General features: G+C 41.5%; 1 protein-coding gene across 7 annotated transcripts in view; it reads left to right on the top strand.

Moving 5' to 3' along the window:
* The first annotated feature begins 1107 nt into the window (after window positions 1-1107).
* Window positions 1108-21402, top strand: part of SLC20A2 (solute carrier family 20 member 2) — a 92256-nt gene continuing 71961 nt past the window's right edge. For 5 of the 7 annotated variants that reach the window (XR_003703350.2, XM_028701773.2, XM_028701777.2 and 2 more), the window contains exon 1: window positions 1109-1222. The gene's annotated coding sequence lies outside the window, so the exon portion shown is untranslated. Of the gene's footprint in view, window positions 1223-21402 lie in introns of all 7 variants that reach the window. The other 2 variants (XM_028701776.2, XM_077917579.1) reach the window with 1 other exon arrangement.

Genomic DNA, 21402 nt, shown 5'->3' on the forward strand with positions numbered 1-21402 from the left:
CCTTCTGCGATCAGCCTTCTTTATGGTCCAGCTCTCACTTCCATACATCACTACTGGGAAAACCATAGCTAGAGCGACATATTTTTTGGGGGGGCTACTCTTGGCCTCCCGCAGTTTGGTCAGACTCATGTTTGTAGCTTTGAGAACACTGTCCCACCATCTCGTCCTCTGTCGTCCCCTTCTCCTTGTGCCCTCCATCTTTCCCAACATCAGGGTCTTTTCCAGGGAGTCTTCTCTTCTCATGAGGTGGCCAGAGTATTGGAGCCTCAGCTTCAGGATCTGTCCTTCCAGTGAGCACTCAGGGCTGATTTCCTTCAGAAGGGATAGGTTTGATCTTCTTGCAGTCCATGGGACTCTCAAGAGTCTCCTCCAGCCCCATAATTCAAAAGCATAAATTCTTTGGCGATCAGCCTTCTTTATGGTCCAGCTCTCACTTCCATACATCACTACTGGGAAAACCATAGCTTTGACTATACTGATCTTTGTCGGCAAGGTGATGTCTCTGCTTTTTGGGATGCTGTCTAGGTTTGTTGGATGGATATAATAATAATAATAATAATAATAATAATAATAATAATAATAATAATAATAATAATTTATTATTTGTACCCCGCCCATCTGGCTGGGTTTCCCCAGCCACTCTGGGCGGCTTCCATAGAAACCAAAGATACAGTAAAATATCACAGATTAAAAACTTCCCTGAACATTATAATAATAATAAATAATAATAATAATAATAATAATAGGTTTGTTGGATGGATATAATAATAATAATAATAATAATAATAATAATAATAATAATAATAATAAATAAAATATTTTATTATTTTATTTATACAAATAAACCACCCCCAAGCTCTTATCCGCGCCAAACGAGGCTCCGGGGAACCTATCCGTGTGTCCACCCCCCCCAAAAAAAACAACCAGAAGCACCCAGGCGGCGGGGTGTTACCCCATTCGTCCTCCGCGCTCCTTCCGCTTCCGGCGGCGCTTTCCTATTTCGCCCCCCCCGCCCTTCCACCGCGATCTTATTTTCCTGGTGCACATCCGGGTCCTTGCCGGCGTGCTTGGCGCCCGTTGTGCAGGAGAGAGAGCGGGCGCGCGCGCGGGCGCGTGACACACACGCACAGAGAGCGAGAGAGAGAGAGAGAGAGAGGCTGAGAGAGGAGGCGGGCAGGCAGGCAGGCGAGGCGCCGGGTCTGCAGAGCGCGTGGCTGGGACGGTGAGTGAAGAGAGCGGGCGGGCGCGAGCGCGCGCGTGTGTGGAGACGGCGGCGTGTGGAGACGCGGTCGGTCGGTGGGTCGGTCGGGCCGCGTCCCCCGTCCCGGTCACGGTGACCCGAAGGAGTCACGCGGGCTTGGGACCGGCGCCGCCGCCGCAGCGGCCTCCCCGCGACCACCCCCCCCCCGCCAGCCGCTTTCCTTTCCCCCTTCACGTGTCGAGGCTGAGACCCGCGTGTCTCGTGTGAATAGCGTGCGGCGCGGGGAGAAGGCGTGTGAGGGGGCCGGGGAGCGGTGGGGGTGGGGGGGGGAGAGGAAACCCCCACCCCCGAATAAAAACGGAATGACGCCTCACCTGCCCCGTTGAAGCCAGGTGCACATCCCCTCCATGAAGGTTTGCGTGTCGCTTCTCTCCCTCCCTGGGTTGAAGAGAACTTTTTTTATGTCAGTTGCTTGACTCGCCGGCCAGGATGCACCACATGCAGCCCTTTCCCGCCCCCTTCCTCCCCCCCCCCAAAAAAAAAGTTCAACTGTTATCACTGTTTTTTACCTTTTGGTGAAATGTCCCCTGGTTGTCCTGTCTGGCTGGGACGAAGTCCCTTTTTTCAGTCAGTTCATACCCAGCGTCGAGGTTGTATCGACTATTCTTCTCTGTGTTTGATTGATTGATTGATGGATTCCCCTTTTCGTCTTGAAGGAGAGGGGCAGCAGCAGCAGCAGAGATAATCTCATTTATATATATAAAAAAATTCCTTCCATTAGCACCTTAAAGACCAACTAAGTTAGTTCTTGGTATGAGCTTTCGTGTGCATGCACACTTCTTCAGATACCAACATGCATGCACACGAAAGCTCATACCAAGAACTTAGTTGGTCTTTAAGGTGCTAATGGAAGGAATTTTGTTTTGTTTTGACTATGGCAGACCAACACGGCTACCTATCTGTAATCTCATTTATGTTTGTTCCATTTCTCAAGTTTCATAAAATGAGAGGCAAAAAGGGATGATAGGTGGGAACTGAAGGGGGTTTTTCTGGTCAGAAAACCTTGGAAGGCTGCTTAGCTAAGCATCCCTGCACTAAGTGACTCGTTTTCTGTTAATCTTATGTATGATCCTAAGCATGTTTGTTTAAAATTAAGGGCACGTTAATTCATCCAGGATTTTAAATGCCTACGGTCAGAGTTATAGCCCTATTCCCTGCTCCCCCCCCCCCCGCTCTTCTCCATAAGGCAGTCAGGCCAACATTTGCTATAAAAAGGTACCTAAATTGTTGAGGAAGTGGTACACTGCTGTATCTGGGAGGGGTTGTTGCACATAAAGTAGAAAGTGGGCATGCCTGAACTATTCCTGTGCTGCTTTGTAAAGATAATATTTTTTATTTTATTTTAAGCATTGTTTCCATGTTATGTGACTGGACAGGCCAGGCTAGGCTTGATGTTAGTTGTGTGGCTAGCTTTGGCATGCATGAGTTTTAATACATAAATACCCACCAATGGGAGCTTTTCTCCCCATGCCATTGTTCCAATCTGATCTAGCCCTGCACTGATTATTTATGTCAAACTATGCACAACATTACTAACCACTAACAATATCCAGTTAGGCCCTAAGATATACAGTGGTACCTCAGGTTACAGACGCTTCAGGTTACAGACTTGGCTAACCCAGAAATACGACCTCAGGTTAAGAACTTTGCTTCAGGATGAGAACAGAAATCGTGCTCTGGCAGCGCAGCAGCAGCAGAAGGCCACAGTAGCTAAAGTGGTGCTTCAGGATAAGGACAGTTTCAGGTTAAGAACGGACCTCTAGAACGAATTAAGTACTTAACCCGAGGTACCACTGTATTTACAAAGAGGTTCAGAAGTGCAGTTATTACTGTGTTCCCCTTTAAGGTTCCTGCCTTATTTGAATGACACACAAAATAATACTTCATTCCTAACTACACTTACCTGGAAGTAAGTCCCATTGAATTAAGTAGGACTTTTGAGTAGGATTGCACTGTAAGGAAAGTTTGTAGGCAGTTTGTAGGCAGTTCTTTTTCTGTGCCTGAAGACCTATTTTATGTGTCATGGCCGAGTCTTTTATAGACAAGTTTCAGCTAATATTTTTGGGTGGGTCCTGAAAGTACTTTTGTAGGCATGTTGGCACATGGACATTGTAAAGCTCAATACCTTTTACATGTGTAAACATAAGGGAAACGAATAATGTCTAAAGTACAGTACATTGCAATACTTGTAGTTATCTATGCTGAATCAAATATCTTGGTTGAAGAGGGCAAAAGAGCAACAGGTTATATCTAAGACAAACTGGAGTGGCTGTTTAACAGGCATTTTGGGAATGCTAAGTATGTAACAAAAGTAATAATATGGAAGATATGTGGTCATTCACATCCATTAAAAGCTTATGGCAACATTTTATTGATGGCTCTGTATTGTCGTGCAGCTAGGCTCATGACTGAAGAGCAACTGACCATTGTTAAATAAATATGCAAGTGGTGATGAGTGTGGTAGGTCCTCATTGACCTCAAATTATAGAAGGTGCTTGTGTGAAGCCTCCTGAATCTGTTGAGGCTGCCTGCATGTTCTTCAGCCTTGATTTTCCAAACAGTTTCAGAATGTCCCTCATTTTTGATCAGTCATTAAATTTCCATCTGTTCCCACCATGAACCCCACTCTTAGTGTGATTCCAGTGTGTTCCAGGAAGACTTAACTTTGCACTACTGTTAGAATACTGCTTTTTGTAGGCTGGGAGGGAATGGGATAGCAGCAGTAAATAATATCTTAATATTTAGCCCACCTCTGCCTCTGTTGGTCTTGCACTGCTGGTACAGGCATTGTTTCACAGTTTGCCCTTTGGCTTGTGCCAAGTGTGCTTCCTTTAGGTTATCTAGCGGGGAGAAGAGATAGAGCAACCTAGTGAAGAGCCACAGGCAGCTATGGGTATGCAGTCATTGACCACACAAGAGGATAAGAGTACTATGTATTTGCATTATCTATGTGAAATTTCACAATATTTTAACTTCAGGGTGGCAATGGCTTCATATTTCACCAGAGATAACTTTTAAAGACACACAACTTTGTCTTCAATTTCCTGCCACTGAGCTGGTAAGATTTTGCTGCTACCCGTAACCCCTGTGCTTTGGATATACAGTGGTACCTTGGGTTACATACGCTTCAGGTTACAGACTCTGCTAACCCAGAAATAGTGCTTCAGGTTAAGAACTTTGCTTCAGGATGAGAACAGAAATCGTGCTCCGGCAGTGTGGCAGCAGCAGGAGGCCCCATTAGCTAAAGTGGTGCTTCAGGTTAAGAACAGTTTCAGCTTAAGTATGGACCTCCGGAACGAATTAAGTACTTAACCCGAGGTACCACTGTATCAAGTATTATCGGCAGAGACAAAGAAAGCTACCTATTACCTCAAAGGGCAGTCCTGACTCTGTTTGGTCCTGGGACAAGTTTAAGGTTTCGTTGCAGACTTAATAAAACATTGAATAGTTTTGGACCTGGTTTTCTGTTAATCTAAAATAGTATTTGTTCACCCAGGCCTTAACTGGTCATTGAAACCAGTGCCATTAAGAATTTTCTAGCGACTGTGATTGTTATTGGCTTTAATGTATTTATGGGATTTTAACATCCTGCTTTTATTGTTGTGTTTTAAATTTTCCTGGAACTTTTAATGAAGTGTGGTATTACCTGCCAGTAATAAACTAGTGTGGTTGCAGATAATCAAGACGCCATCTGTGAGGGGATGAGGGAAAATGTTTGCTGAATGGTGTTCTTTGCCCATTTCTATGTGTGATGTTGGGGCTAGAGTAGTATGATGATTTGGACATGAATTCTGTTCTTTCTTTCCATCCAACATATCTCCACAAGTCAGTTGTGAGGAGAAAATGGCAAGAGAGGGGTGTTCTATGCATGCTTCTCTGAAATCCTTTTGGCACAAGCTTGTTTCAAAGGTGAAAAACAATAGATTACTCGGTGTTTCCCAACCTTGGGCCTCAAGCTGTTTTTGAACTACAATTCCCATCATCCCTGACCACTGGTCTTGCTAGCTAGGGATGATGGGAGTTGTAGTCCAAAAACAGCTGGAGGCCGAAGGTTGGGAAACACTGGATTAGTGACTAGTTTTGGGTGCTTCTTGCTGTGCTGGATTGCAACATGGGTCACCATTAGTTCCATAATTCTTGATTACATTTAGAAAAGCAGTGGCTGAATCCTGAAAGAGACCAATGTAGAAGGGGATGTTGTAAAATTGAATATCTCATTAAGAGATTTAAATTTCAGGTGAGATACAAGATGTTAGACTGATATCCTTAACTGGGTTTGTTACTTGCCTCATTGGTAAAATGTGGCAAACATTTGTGATTTAATGAACAATTCAGGCAGAATGCAAAAGCATGGGTTACTTCTCAGTTCTATACACATAAAAAGTTGGATAAAACAAGCACTAATTTCAGGTGCAGTATTATTCCAGTCATATCACAAGGTTCAAGCCATACTGCTGGGCTTCTAGTAATAGCCTATTATTCGTTTAATGGCTCCTGCACAGAGTTTCCTTTTTAGGGCAAACACTGAAAGACATTATAGCTGCAGTGGGTGGAAGGAAATGTTCGGATAGAAGTGCAGTAACAAGTCTGATAGTTTGTGATTGTTCAGTTGCTTCCAGTTATTGTATACACGTATGAATGACTGAAATAAGCAGACCAAAGCTTTGCTACTGCCTTAGTGAATATGTTGAACTATGGTAGATTTACCAGCATGCTCTGCATCTATCACTGTTTATGTCTTGTTTACCAAGGTTGTTGTGGTGATCTAACAATGTTTTGCATACAGGTTAAAAAACATTTTCCCATTTAATGTACCAGAAAAGCTCTGAAGTTTTAATTAGATCCTTGCATCCTTTTCCATTTATAAGAGTTTACCTTACTAAAGCTATGTTCTTTATCTCTAGGGCTGGTATAGTGACAGCCTTTCATCTCTTGAATGCCATTTTTATTTATTTATTTATTTATTTAATTTCTATACTGCTTTATATGTTTAAGAAAAATCTCAAAGCAGTTTACAGCATATTAAATTGTTAAAACATAAATAAAACAATCTTAAGAAAGTCAAATATAAAATATACAGTCAAAGCAACATAACAGAAAACTAAAGTATTATCTTAAAGATTTCAAAATAAAACAAATGCAGTGGTGGCGATGTAGAGAGGAAGGGATTTTGCCTCAACACTAATGTTAATTAATTTTGTTCTTTATAATCATTGTGCTTTGAGGGCTGTTGAAAGAGAAGGGACAATGCTAGTGAATGAGAGACCATTTGCTGAAATGCACCGAAATTGGGTAAGCAGTTCTCGGCACTGCTGAAAATGTTCATTTGAAAACTGAATAGTTTTAGTTCAGATGAGCTGAAAACACTATATCTAATCTCTGTGGCTGATTACCATCCCCTCAGTGCTCACCTGATGGCTGGAGCATCCTGTTCTATGGGGTCTTGCTGATAGTGATCAAAGGCTATGCCCATACGCCAGAGGCAAATGTGTACACTAAATTCTTTTTGGGGTGTTGACCTCCAGTGAGCCATATTCAGAAGTATTACTTGGCTAGGCATACTATAGATGCAGATCTTGGATTGCATTATAAGGAGCGGAGCGGAGGATCAGACTGGGCCCCAAAGGCCTGGCAGAACATCTCCGTCTTGCAGGCTCTGTGGAAAGAAGTCAAATTCTGCAGGGCCCTGATCTCTTGCGACAGAGCATTCCACCAGTTCGGGACCAGGGCTGAAAAGGCCCTGATCGAGACCAGTCTAACCTCCTTGAGGCCCAGGACTTCCAAGATGTTATTGTTTGCAGGGCATACCAGGAGAGGCGGTCCCATAAGTATGAGGGTCCTAGGCCATATAGGGCTTTAAAGGTTTAAACCAGCACCTTAAACCTGACCATGTACACCACTGGGAGCCAGTGCAGGTGGTATAGCACTGGATGAATGTGATCCCATGGTGAGGACCCCATAAGGAGCCTTGCTGCGGCGTTCTGCCCCGTTGGAGTTTCTGCATCAGCTTCAAGGGCAGCCCTGCGTAGAGCGAATTTCAATAATCAAGCCTAGAGGTGACCGTTGCATGGATCACTGTGGCAAGATCAGGGCGGGAAAGGTAAGGGACCAACTGTTTAGCACAGCAGAGGAGGAAAAATGCCGCCTTTGCTATAGCTGCAACCTGCGCCTCCATAGAAAGGGAGGTGTCGAAGGTTACACCCAAACTCATGACAGAAGGCGCTGGCACCAATTGAGCCCCCGTAAGAGATGGGAGTTGGCCCCCCAACCCCATGTCATCCCTACCCAGCCAGAGGACCTCTGTCTTCGAAGCATTTAACTTCAACCGGCTCCCACACAACCATCCAGCCACAGCTTCCAAACATCTGGTCAGTGTGTCTGGGGCCGAGTCAGGGTGGCCCCAGATAAAGTTGGGTGTCATCAGCATATTGATGACAGCCCAGCCTGAAACTTCGGACAAGCTGGGCGAGTGTGCACATAAAGATGTTAAAAAGCACTAGGGAGAGGATTGTGCTCTGTGGCACTCCACACATCAAGGGGTGCCAGGACGACAACTCCTCCCCTAGCGCCACCCTCTGTCCCCGACCTGAAAGGAAAGAGTGCAGTCGTTGTAAGACTGTGCCCTGAATCCCCACGTTGGCAAGGCGGTGGTCCAGGAGTTCGTGGTTGACCATGTCGAAGGCTGCTGACAGATCTAAAAGAATCAGCAGTCCTGACCCACTGTGATCCAGCTGCCACAGAGGTCGTCTGTTCGGGTGACCAGAGCCATCTCGGTCCCATAACCAGGGTGAAAGCTGGACTGAAATGGATCCATTATGAAGTAGTCATTAAGCTGTGGCATATCTGATTCCTGCATTGTCTGAAATATTTGCAGAAAAATAATGCAAGCTCTCAAACTGACACCCACACATTCAATAAATACTCTCCTGAACCCCCCCTTTGAGCTGCTGTTTCCTTATAACGTGAATATCATACAAGTAACTGCAGGACAAAATGGTGGGGCAAGATGTTACATAAGGAATTGAATGAGTTGAAGGATCAACCATTTCTGAAGCATGTCTATAAATTGCCAGAAGTGATGTGGGACTTTTATTTTTCTGTAGAAAGTTTTCCAGTTTCAGAACTTCCTTGTTAGATAACATTAATTAGTAACATGATGAACATTAATTAGTAACATGTTGAACACAAGGTCAGCTTGGGAAGCTGGAATGTATGCAGGACATAGCAATCTGAAATCAATGTTATAGAGTTGTGTCCAACTAAGTTTTACTAAGAGTAGGCCCATTAGAATTAATGGGCACCAGTTATTTATGTTATTATTTTCAGTGGGAAAGCAGGTGGCACTGTGGTCTGAACCACTGAGCCTCTTGGGCTTGCTGATCGTAAGGTCGGCGGTGCGAATCCACCGAGGTGAACTCCCGTTGCTTTGTCCCAGCTCCTGCCAACCTAGCAGTTCGAAAGCATACCAGTGTAAGTAGATAAATAGGTACCGCTAAATAGGTTTAGTCATGCTGGCCACATGACCTGGAAAGTTGTCTGCAGACAAATGCTGGCTCCCTTGGCCTGAGATGAGTGCTGCACCCCATAGTGGACTTTGAATGGACTTAACCACCCAGGGGACCTTACCTTTATCTTTGCCTTACTCAGGGCTAGCACTGATAGAAGCCATAATGTTTCCTCTCTCTTCCTCCCATGACTATTCTTAGGAAACACATATTTATGCGCACACCTCTTCTAGCATGTGAAAATTAGTATATTAATAGTTCCTAAATCCTTAAAATTGAAGGCTCCAAACCTGTGCTCGCTTAACTGGGAACAATCCCCATTTAACTTGCAAGTAGATATGTATAGGGACGCGGGTGGTGCTGTGGTCTAAACCACTGAGCCTAGGGCTTGCTGATCGGAAGGTCGGCGTTTCGAATCCCTGTGACGGGGTGAGCTCCCATTGCTCAGTCCCAGCTCCTGCCAGCCTAGCAGTTTGAAAGCATGCCAAAATGCAAGTAGATAAATAGGTACTGCTCCAGTGGGAAGGTAAATGGCGTTTCTGTGCACTGCTCTGGTTTCGCCAGAAGCGGCTTAGTCATGTTGGCCACATGACCCAGAAAAACTGTATGCGGACAAACGTCGGCTCCCTCGGCCAGCAAAGCAAGATGAGCACCACAACCCCAGAGTCATTTGCGACTGTACTTAACTGTCAGGGGTCCTTTACCTTTACCTTTTAGACATGTATAGCATTGCACTGCAACTAATATATGAAATGGTATGCTATTAGGTTGTCATATCCTAAAATACCTGCAGGTATTCCAACTATTTTAAACTCAGTACCATATTTGCTGTATTGTAAGCTATTTTATAAACACTTGTGACCTTGGAAAGCTGGATTTGAATACATTAATAAATTTCCAAGCTTTGAACTTGTCAACATAAGCACAACGGCTCAGATCCTAAGTTTTTTGTTTTGTGAATGGTGATTTTTGCCAGTTTCTCCCAGCAGCACCTTTCACACAGTTCTGGAGGTGCCTCAGCCCTTTCTGAAGATGGAAAGGGCTGCAGGAAGAAGGGTGAAATAACTGAAATTGTTCTTCCTTCTTCTCTGTTTGTGGAGGTGTCTGCTGGATCACAATGCACAATTGATTTGAAACCAATGGATCTGTGGTACTGGCACCTTTTTTTCTAGAAGAAAGGCACTGGTTAAAGGTGTAGCACATACTGTAACAACTTCATGGTGAGTACCAGTGCCATTTTTTCTAGAAGAAAAGCATTGATTGTAAGCATGCCTTGTAAGGACTGTCTTAACTGTTGATCTTTGTAAGCAGTTTGGGAACTTTTATAGCTGTGTATTTTTTTTTATAATTGGCTAACGTAAATATAAAAAAAGCTTTCTAACCTTCATGTTACTTTATTTTTACTGGATGAATAATTCTCATTTGGAATATATATCTATATATGTGTGTGTGTGTGTGTGTGTGTGTGTGTATATATATATATATATATATATATATATATATATATATATATCTCAATCACACATTCACACCAGATTTTCTGGAAGAATCTGTTTCAGAGTGGTGCAGGCGATTGATCATTATTTTCCTGGAAGGCTGCCTAGTCCTTTGAAAAGGATAGCATGAAATCTCAGTATAAGTAAATTGTAAGTAATTGCCTAAAACCTATGAAGAACAGCTTTTCTAGTCATGACTTTGTCTTCTATCACAAATTGATGTTTCAGGGTTATGATTCCAAAAGATAAAATTTTGCTGTGTTTCATAATTAGGCAATGAGAAACAAAAATATATCCTAACATGGAGTTAGAAGCTTGAGTTAGAACTATAAATAGTGTTATCCTCAACACTTTTAAACTATAAATGAACTGCTGTGCCACCTTATTAAAATGATATAATTTCTATCACTGGCTGCTGAACAAAGGTGCTGCTGTGGGGGACTTTTGGGTGTTGGGTATTAGCTGACACAGTGAATGAATTTGTCTTGAACTGTACTCTTGTAATCTGAACTAAGGAGTTGCTGTAAATCTTGGGGGAATATGGGCTTTCTGACGCCCCATATCTTAAAAGGCATTTTGCTCATTCCATGACAGGTCCCCTTAATTCCACGTTTATGTTTCCATAAAACGCATTGGAGTGTACTCGGTCAGGTCCAGTTGATCCAAAGTGGTCCTTTCATTTTGAATGGTCATCATTATATCTATGACATAAGTTTTGCCTGGTAGGACACTGGAGGAACTTACGCTTTAGGACTGCAGTGGAGCTATCCCTGCACCTTTAACAGTAGTGTGGTTGCTTTAAAGACAGAGGATGAAGAAAGAGCCCTTGTTACAATGACGATAGCCTTGCAGGAGCGGGAAATGATAGCTACTTCTTTATGGGGAGTTGCTTGAGGAGGGACACAGCGCTGATTGATTGATTGATTGATTGATTGCTATTATAGCCTATTCCATACCAAGGGTTTGGCAAGGAAACAGTACATTTAATCTAACAAAAAATTGACGAGGAAAGGTCTTCTGAAAGATATGTCAAGTCTCAAGGAGGAGAGTATTCTTAAGTTGCATGAAAGCCACTGAGGTTTTTTCATTATGCACTAGAACTCATCTGCAGGTGCCTATAAAATTTTTAAAACACTAGAAGAGCCCTGCGGGTTCACACCAAAGGCCCAGTTAGTTCTGGCATCCTCTGGGAAGCTCCAAATCTGGTCATTAAAGTATTAACTCTTTATTGGTCCCCAGCAACTGGTATTCAGTGGCTTATACTGAATGGGTGTTGTGTATAGCCACTGAGGATGAGCCAGTGAGGACACGGATGCACCCATCTTTCATACAGCTTAAAGCCAACTCAAGCTGTTGGCCATTGCCACATAATGTGATAGTGAATCATATAAATTCCATATTGTGTGAAGTTGTATTTGCCTTTGTCCAGCAGATTCTGATCAGACAGTTTTATTGGATGCGTTCTAGGATTATGAGAGAGGAAGAAAAGTGTCTACTTTTTCCATGTTGTTCATAACTTTATAAACTTCTGGTTGTGTCATATCTCTCTTAGGAAAAAAATATGACTAAACTTTAACAATCCCAGATATTTAGCCTTTCCTTATAGGGAGTGTCATTTATACTCTTGATCCTTTTGGTTATCCTTATCTGCATCTCTACCAGCTCTCTAATATCCCTTTTTAAATGAGGACAACCAGAACGCTACATAGTATTTAAAAGGAGTAGCATCATAGAATTGTATAAAGGTGCTACAATACTAGCTTCTTTTTCCTTAATAATTCCTAACATTGAGTTTGGCTTTTTCATTGCTGCTGAACACTGAGATGATGTTACATGGAGTTATCCGTCATGATTTCAGGATCTATTTCTTGTTCAAACCTGCCAGTTCAGTTCCTGTTATATGATTTTTGGGTTTATTTATTTTTTACCCTGATGTTTATCACTTTACACACACCAGTCAGTCTCCTTTACCATCTTGTTGCTCAGTTTAGATGTAGCATTTTAGAATGGAGTGCTTAACTTTTCATCACCTTGAATTATTTGGAGTCATTCACAAACTTGGATACATCACTTTTCATTCCTAATGCTAAATCATTTACAGATTTTAAGTGGAACCCGTCCCAATGAAGATCACACTGTTCAGTTCTCACCATTGTGAGAATTTATCAATAACCTATGATTCCTGTTGTTTAACCCTAATCCAGAAGACAACGCACCCCTGTACCCCATGTCTTCTAATTTTACTTAGTAGTCTTTGGAAGTCCAAAATATAAAATGTCTGCTGCACATGTGGGCAGCTGTTGGGCTGCATGTGGTTCTCAGACCTCCCATTTATCTTTCAGTGGGTGCCAAAGCTGCTTGCTTCTCAATCAGTGGAGAAGTAGATCAAACAAAAAAAAGGGTTAAATCCTCTTCTGGAAGACAGGGGAGCCAGAAGAGGAGAGAATCATTCTCAAGTCCTGACTTTTTACGTTTGTTCGGACAGCAGGATTTATTATTGGCTCCTGAATGTTATCCCTGTGTACAGGGGTGGTTCTTTATCTTTTTTGAAGTGTTAGTTTTGGATTTATTCTTTGGTTTTATTCTGAAGGTGCTCCTGAGGAGCTATTTCTCTGTCCTAGTCCCTCCGTCAAGTCTTTAGCTAGAGTGGCAGGACTCCTAAGAGAGGTGAGTAGCTGGAGGAGCCCAAAAGCACAGGAAGGGTGGCTCAGAGGCACAGCTTTGCATTTGAAGTTGCTGGGAACCTTCCCAGGCCCCTTGTATGCTTTTCTCTAACATTTTGAGTGTCTGATGCAGTTAAATCATGAGAGAAAAGCAGCCAGTCATCCCACAGTACCCAGGGAGTGGGGAATGGAAGGGTGGTAGGACGTTGGATCAACTTTCTTTATTCTTATCACTGAAACATGCATGTCCTTTCTTCTAGCGGGCCATTAATACATCTAATTTTGCTGCTTGAAGGGGAGTGTCAGGTACAGTAAATTGTGTTCTACATAGCCTGCCTAACAGCTCCCTTTAGTCTTTCATTCTTCCTGCCTGGGTGGAGAGCACTCTACCCTTCTTCATCCCAGCAGGGATAGATTTTGAAAGCAAGAATTATGCTGGAATCAAACCAGCAAAATTCCTGCTTTCAGAGGACTTCCCCACCCCACCCCTGCTGCGGTGGAGAGGACTCTGACCTTCTGTGCCCTAGTGCAGTGAGACTTCCCTGTTTTCAAAAGATATGTGAGTGCATGCACCCACACCATAGCTACTGGCATGCAGCTCCTGAGTGTCCACCTATCAATGTACATAGCCTTGGGGAGGGGGGAAGGTTGCCCACCCTTACTCCACTGGATATCCCTTATGCAGAGGCTTGTGGGCACTCCCCAAGAACTCTAGAAGGCTGTTGAGGGGTAACTTTTCATTTACAGATGCAGTGCTGATTTTCAGCAAGTCTTAAGGCTTTGCATCATTTTTTCCAGGAACCAAATACAAGCTAACTGGCATGTACTTTACTGGATGAATGTGTTACTTTGGTTACTTTTATGCTCTGGTATGGCGGTACTTTTAGAGACACGTTGTATATTTTTGTTAGATTAATTTCTGATTTGAATTCTTTCAGAGCTATTGGACAGATGCCATCCAGACCTAGCAATTTGATGTTGCTACTTAACTCAGTTTTTCAGATGCTGTTTCTGAAATAAACATGTTCAGGCATCTGCCTTGTAGCCTTTTCGTCTTTGGCATCCAATGATCAGGCTCCTAGGCTGCATTCTTTTTTCTTATTTACCTTATTAAAGTTTCGTTGTTAGTTTCAGTGGTTTTCAAAAGCTCTCTTTGGTATCTTTTTGCTTCCCTTATCAACTTGCACTTGTTTTGCCGGTTTTGTGTTCTTTGTTCTCCTCATTTGGGCACGAATTCCTTAATTTGAAAGAAGCTGCCTAGCCTTTTATCAGTTTCCCTATTTTGCTTGCCAAACACACCTGCTTCTTCCTGGGTTTGTTGCTACCTAATCTGTTATATGCCCTGTTAGTGAGACTTCTGTTACTGTGGTTTTAAATCATCTCCAAGCATCTTGGAGAGAATTGGCTTTCCTAACCCTCCCTTTCAACTTCCTTTTTCATTAATTTCATTAATTTTTTTAGCAACTTTATCCTTTTTTTGGGGGGGGGGAACAATTGTGTTGATTGGCCTGTATTATTACTGTGCTTGCTTGGGACATGCATCAGGAAAATAGGCTCAGTGATAAAAAAATAACATCCCAACATACATGAAGTAGCAATGTCAGCTATATGCTTGACTGCATTCTGAAGGCCTGGGTAACCAAAATATTTTTTGGCTATCATAAACCTTTCTGTATTGTATGTTCTGCCTGAACACATCAGATGGAGGTCGGGCATGGATCCTTAGCATCAGGGTAAATCCAGAATGAGCAGAAGCTGTTCTGACACCATGGCAAGTCTTCACTAGGCCAGAAAGCAAAGGGTTAGGATGCAAAGTTGGGCACACACACCCAAGACTTCAAAGTGTGGGTTGGGCAGAGTAGCTGCCTGACAGACTGCTCTCATGGAACAGGCAAAAATCCAGGAAAGGGGAGGGGACAGTGAGATTCTCAGTCCAGTCAAATGAGCAAAGAACGCAGCAGTACAAGATCAGTTTCAGCTTTGAAAAAACAAAAACTAGGGTGGCATTTGAAAGGGAGATTTCCAGCAGAACAAAAGGGCTGGGTTGTTGTGCTTTTCTGAATAGGGGGTGGCTTCACTCTAAGTGTGTTTTGCTACCAACTGGTGTATTGCTTGCATTCGGATATGAGGGATTTGTGGCCTTAGTGGATCTTAGCTCAAAGCAAAGAAATCAGGATCTGGATTGCTGACCTTGTCTAGCTGAGTTTTCAGACAAGATGTAGAATGACTCATTCTGATAGTGTGGGGACAACATGGAGGAAGTTTGGTGCTCTTTGGTAATGCTTAGCATCTTTCAGACTACATATGTGTTGAATACTACAGTTCTGTGAGTTCATGAATTTACTTAAGAGTACATTGCTGATTCGCCTGCCAACCTAGCAGTTCGAAAGCACCCCCGGGTACAAGTAGATAAATAGGGACCGCTTACTAGCGAGAAGGTAAACAGCGTTTCCGTGTGCGGCTCTGGCTCGCCAGAGTAGCTTCGTCACGCTGGCCACGTGACCCGGAAGTGTCTGCGGACAGCGCTGGCTCCCGGCCTATAGAGTGAGATGAGCGCACAACCCTAGAGTCTGTCAAGACTGGCCCGTATGGGCAGGGGTACCTTTACCTTTACTTACATTGCTGATTGGTCCTGAAGGTCACACTGTAGCATTGGGGGAGAGATGGAATCTTACACAAATTCAAAGAGTGAATGCATAATTGAAGGAGACATGTTAACAAGTAATACTAAAACCATGGTTTGGTGCTATGTAAATGAGCCTCAGTGGGTCCAAATGAATCATTCAGTTTGCACACTTGTATCTCCCCCTCCTGCACATCCAGCTTATTTTTAAAGAACCTTGAATGAATTTTGGATTTAAGCCCGTGACCATACTTTAAAACAACAAATAAGCATTAAAACCTGTAATTTGAAAATGACTTACTATGTAGTTGACTAGTGTTTGAGTTTACAAAACTGGTTTTCAGCGTCACGTCTTTGAACTAAGCCAAGTGAATTGAACTGCTGTAAATCTGAATTTGCAAAACATAAGAGCTGACTTTAAATTTGTTTTGGTCATGTGGGGCAGTTGCCATAACATTTCTGATGTTCACAGCTTTGTTTTTAGTTGTTTTGTTTTTAAAAATTACTGCGATGGCAGTTCTCTTCACTCTCCGTCTGTTATGTCAAAGTGATTGAATATTGGAACTAAATTTCTGAGGCCAGAGTTTAGAGGAAATACTTGCAACAAAGTATTAGTTGGTTGACTGCCCACCAGTAATAACCCCATCCTTAATTTCTCATAATTAAGTAAATTGAAGGCTATCGGGCAAGAAGTTCAAGATGAAGCTCAGTCTTTTCTCCCCACCCCAGCAATTTTGTTACATGTTACATATGTTCTGCAAAATAGAAATATTGTTGCAGAACGAGGAATGGCAGTTAAAATTATTGGAATATACACAATTGGCAAGGATGACAGGATGAATCAGAGACAATACAGAACAAGCGTTTAATAGAGAGTGGGACCCCTATGTAAAATATCTTAAAGAATATTGTAATAATGAGAATTCCCTGACAGACTTGCATTGATTCCTATAGAAAGACATATAACATAATTATATATCGGAAAAACTTGGAGTGTTAAGGAAAGTGTGGAAAAAAGAAAGAATGAAACTTGGGACTCTCGATGGTGTGACTGGAAGTCATAACTGAAATTGTGATGTAAGAAATTAATTTACTTTATGTAATCTGTTTTATTATTTGGTGTTTTTCTTTTAACAATAAAGCAAATTAAGAAAAGAAAAGAAATATTGTTGCAGAACATAGTTTCAATGCAGTGTCTCTGCCTCCTGTAGGAAGGTTTCAGTTTATCCATCTTTCCTGCATTGCAGTGATATTTCTGTGGACCTGAGTTAACTGAGGGTGTCCAATATCTTATAAACTTGCTGGCCATCATGCCTTGTCCAAGCCATGGTAATTGCAGACATTAGATCCCTGCAGGAAAAGTGCTGTGCATTGGAAGAAGGTTAAGGTTGCCGGAGCCCTCTCATAAAAGCTTGTTAAATGAGGTGACAATTTCATATGCCACTCTTACACTTAGAAAAGAGGCTGTGTTTGATGCTAGCGAGAGTGGGACTATTTTCCTTCATCTTTTCCCATGGCATAGAAACAGTATGTATACTAGAGTTCATGTCCCTCAGTGGGTTTGCATTTAATAATGGTCTTCAACATGACTCACTTCCAAACTTACTGATCCTCTCGCTTGAAAGGTGGGGCATGTGATACCTTTGGGAAGAATACATCAAACAAGAAGCTATATTTTGGATTGTATGGAGCTTAACATATGCAATAAATAAATAAATAAGTCACAGGAATCGGAGGGGACATATTTTTTAAAATGGCACTAGGGAGACTTTCCAGAGAAAACAGGTGGCTATTTAAGGGTGCCATATAAAGTCTGACTTCTTGAACCATTTTTGTGTTGTCTTTTAAAATAACAACAACACTAATAATTTTATTATTTGTAAGTTGCCCATCTGAGGGGTTGCCCCAGCCACTATGGGGGCTTCCAGCAGAATAGTAAAAACATGATAAAACATCAAACATTAAAAACTTCCCTAAAACCGTCTGTAAAAGGCAAATGCTTCTTTGGAGTTCTGAGTTGAAACTGCTATGAAGTATTTTGAACCTCCATTAAGAGGCTTTGCTAGTTATTCGTCAGTGTTCAGTAAAACACTCATTTTGAGCTTTTCTTCTGTGTTTTGAGTTTTTTTCATAGCAGAATAGATTCTTTGCTGAAAACTGAACAAAAGTGCCAAGTGTAGGCAAATGCCCAAGTAACCTATGAACACTCCAAAAGTTATGCTTTTATAATATATGCATGCACGTTCCTAGGGATAATCACCTGAAAAATAATAATTACAACCTTGAACCTGCCCAACTTGACTAATAATGTCCACTTATCATGTTGCTGATTCCTAAATATGTATAGTTTTAGAAATGGGGAACTTCACCCCACTTTAACCCGCATATAAGATGGGTACTCAAGACATGCACTGAATTCGTCATACTATGGCCAGAATGATCAAACTTATACACATTTTAGGAAAGGAAGGAAAACAACAAAATTGGTCATCATTAACTGTGCTTTGGTAGCCCCTAGGCTAAACAATTGCAATTAGTTGACTCTCAACTTGTGCAGGGGTTATGTTCCAGGACAGCACGTAAAGCTATTATTGCGTGTGACCAATGCAACCATTAAAAAACTAAAAAGCACAGCTCAGCACTTACTTACTACTTTCTTACTACAGACTCGACCTGCACTCTCCCTGGGTGAGTGTAATGGTGAGTGGCATTGCCAGTGGTTTACCCCTGCACTACCGCCCCATTTTTAAAATTTTTATTTATTTATTTGTTTGTTTATTTCCATGTTTTCAGCCAAGCGAGTAAAGATGTGATAGCGCAAGCACATAAAGATGTTAAATGTGTGTAATTTGTGAGTCTACCGCATTTGTATTTGGAGTTACCTTTTGAACTTTATTCAGGAACCTGCAAGGCTGGGTAAATGCGACACACCAGTTTAGCATGGTGCACAGATTGGGCCAATGCGTGTCAAGGTTTTTGAACACTTGCAGTATAAAGACAACATATAAATACTGTGTTTTGTTGGCCACACTAAGCTACCTGGTGGGCATCCATTGAAGTCGTGCCATGATCCCTCCATTATTTCTTAGTGCCTCCGGTTACAATCTCTGCAGTCTACGTTTGTAACATAATGATGGGAAGAGAATAAAATGCTACAGGGTCATAGTGCTGATTGAAATGTCACCTGTGTCATCCCCAAAATAGAGATTGCAATGGCTTTTGACTGTGAGTGTAGGGTGTCAGTTCTGAGTTCCTGTGTAAGAAGGATGCATGGTGTTGTGTAAGGGTTCCATGTGATGTTATTTATAGAACTTGTCTCAGATGTCTTTCCATGGATAAATCAGCTGTCAAGAACTTTATACAGCTTACAGCAACAAGCGTAAGAATCCTGCACTGTAAGCTATATGTAATTTACAAAGCACAAATATTTGGCTTTTTTTGTTTTGTTTTCCCCAATTAAAAGTGTATGTTTTAAGTCTACACATTGTTTACTCTAAAGCAGTTGCTGCTGATTTCCTGCAAATTTCCAAAGGAAAGAACTTCAAGGTTAGTAAGACATTCATATGTGCAGAGAAACCATGCAAAACTCTCAGACCCACCACCTTATCATATCTAAGCATGTGTTCTTCTTGGATTTAGCTGTTAAGGAAAGGAGATACCTAACTATGCATTTTGGATGTTAACGTACCATTGCATCATCAATTGTTGAGGCTAAACTTAAAATAAGCAGAGAAAGCTGTAGATATCACCCATTTACAGGCTTAAAAGTAGCAATTTTAAAGTAGGGATTTCTAGAGAGCTAGCAGCAAGCAGCAAAAGACCCAAAATAAAATAACTTCATTGGTTCCTAATAAGTTTCCAAGTCAGGGTGGATAAAAATCAATGATTTATTTCTTTTAAAAAAATTAAATAGGTTATTTAAAAAAAATAAGTTGGATTTTTAAAATAAAATGCTTTTGGAGGAAAAATATTTCTAAAGAAAGTTTTCCATTTAAGTTACATTGTAGTCCAAAGGCTGTTCATCAGGAAATAAGGATTTCTAGTGTGGTGTAGTGGTTAAGAGCGGTAGACTCGTAATCTGGGGAACCGGGTTCGCGTCTCCGTTCCTCCACATGCAGCTGCTAAGTGACCTTGGGCTAGTCACACTTCTCTGAAGTCTCTCAGCCCCACTCACCTCACAGAGTGTTTGTTGTGGGGGAGGAAGGGAAAGGAGAATGTTAGCCGCTTTGAGACTCCTTCGGATAGTGATAAAGCGGGATATCAAATCCAAACTCTTCTTCTTCTTCTTCTTAAGTTTTTTATATGTGCTAAAACTCAGTCTAAGTTTTTTTTTAAAAACCGTTTAAGCACATCAGTTAACAAACATGGATACATATTATTAAACCTCACAATAATTTCATAATTATCTGTCTATGTATTTCTAATAGTATAACCAAATCAGTAATTTTTGATATAACTGTAAAAACTACTCTGAAAATTTATTATTCCAAAAACAAAACCTTCATCTGGTTGTCAATATTATGATTATTCCAGCAAAAATGAATCTTTCTGTAAAAAAAATAAAATGATTTAAATCAAGTCTTACTGACTAGTGATTTAAATTGATTTGATTTAAATCAAATCCACCCTGTTCCAAGTTAAATTCAGAGTGCTGGTCTGAATGTTCAAAACCTTTGTGGTTTAAGGATCCAGGTATTAGAACTACCTTCTCCTGTTTCAATCTGTCTGTCCCTTGAAATAGTCGCCTGAGGCCTTTCTCTGGGTGCCCCATACTGTCTGAAGTGTGGGGTGGTGACCTCACTTTTGGAGTGCCATTCCTCTAGAAGCCTAGAGCAGCCTTTCTCAACCTGTGGGTCCCCAGATGTTGTTGAACTACAACTCCCATCACCCCTAGCTAGCAAGGCCAGAGCTCAGGGATGATGGGAGTTGTAGTCCGACAACATCTGGGGACCCACAGGTTGAGAACCGCTGGCCTAGAGGTCTTGTTACTATCATTTAGCCACCATGCAAAAACGTTTGTTTTCCCAGGAGTTTAAGAACTGGTAATGTAAACCTTTTTAACTTGGAGTAATTTGATTTTTCGGCCTATTGGACTATTGCTGCTTTAGTTTATTTTCTTTTTCTCTCTTAGTTTGTATGCTTTTTATTTATTTTTAAATTGTATTTTTGTTTCTTACTATTCTGTTGGCTACGTTGGGGAGAAAAAGATATGTTGCAGGTGTGAGATATAAATTATGCAAATAAATTTTCCACATGGTACAAATATCGCAAGAAAAATTCAAAACTTTTATTTTAGTATCTTATGCGAAAACTATCTTAACATTATCTTGGGCTGAGTCATATTAAGTGGAAACAATACCTATTTGAGCTAATGTTCCCCGGGACCAATTCAGATCCATGTCTAGTTATTTGATGAATTTATTTCAAATAAAAGCCTATTTTGCTAGTACAGTGTGTTGGTGTAATTTTATCTTGGGGCGAGGGTCCAAGGCTAAAATGATGTCTCTGTTCAGCCATCACAGTGCCAAATGCACAGTAAAATGCCTGTCTTTATCATTAGGTTTCTGTCTTTATAACTGCATGAACAAATGGAAACAGAGTTTGTTTGTAGTTATACTGCATAACAAGACCGTGATGGTTAAGAGTAAGTAATTGATCCTTGACCCTCTACTTTTATTATCATCAAAGACTAAACCAACATAAGGGAACATGCCAAACCACCCTGAATTAAAAAGCAGCATCTTTTTGTTTGTTTGTTATGAGACAGCTGTCTGTTTCTTCAAGGTTTTGCTCTTTACAATTTTTATTTATTTATTTAAATCCTTCCCCCCTGCTCTTCAGTGGGCGAGGGACC

Source organism: Podarcis muralis, chromosome 13, assembly GCF_964188315.1.
Source record: "Podarcis muralis chromosome 13, rPodMur119.hap1.1, whole genome shotgun sequence".
NCBI classification, from domain to species: Eukaryota; Metazoa; Chordata; class Lepidosauria; order Squamata; family Lacertidae; genus Podarcis; species Podarcis muralis.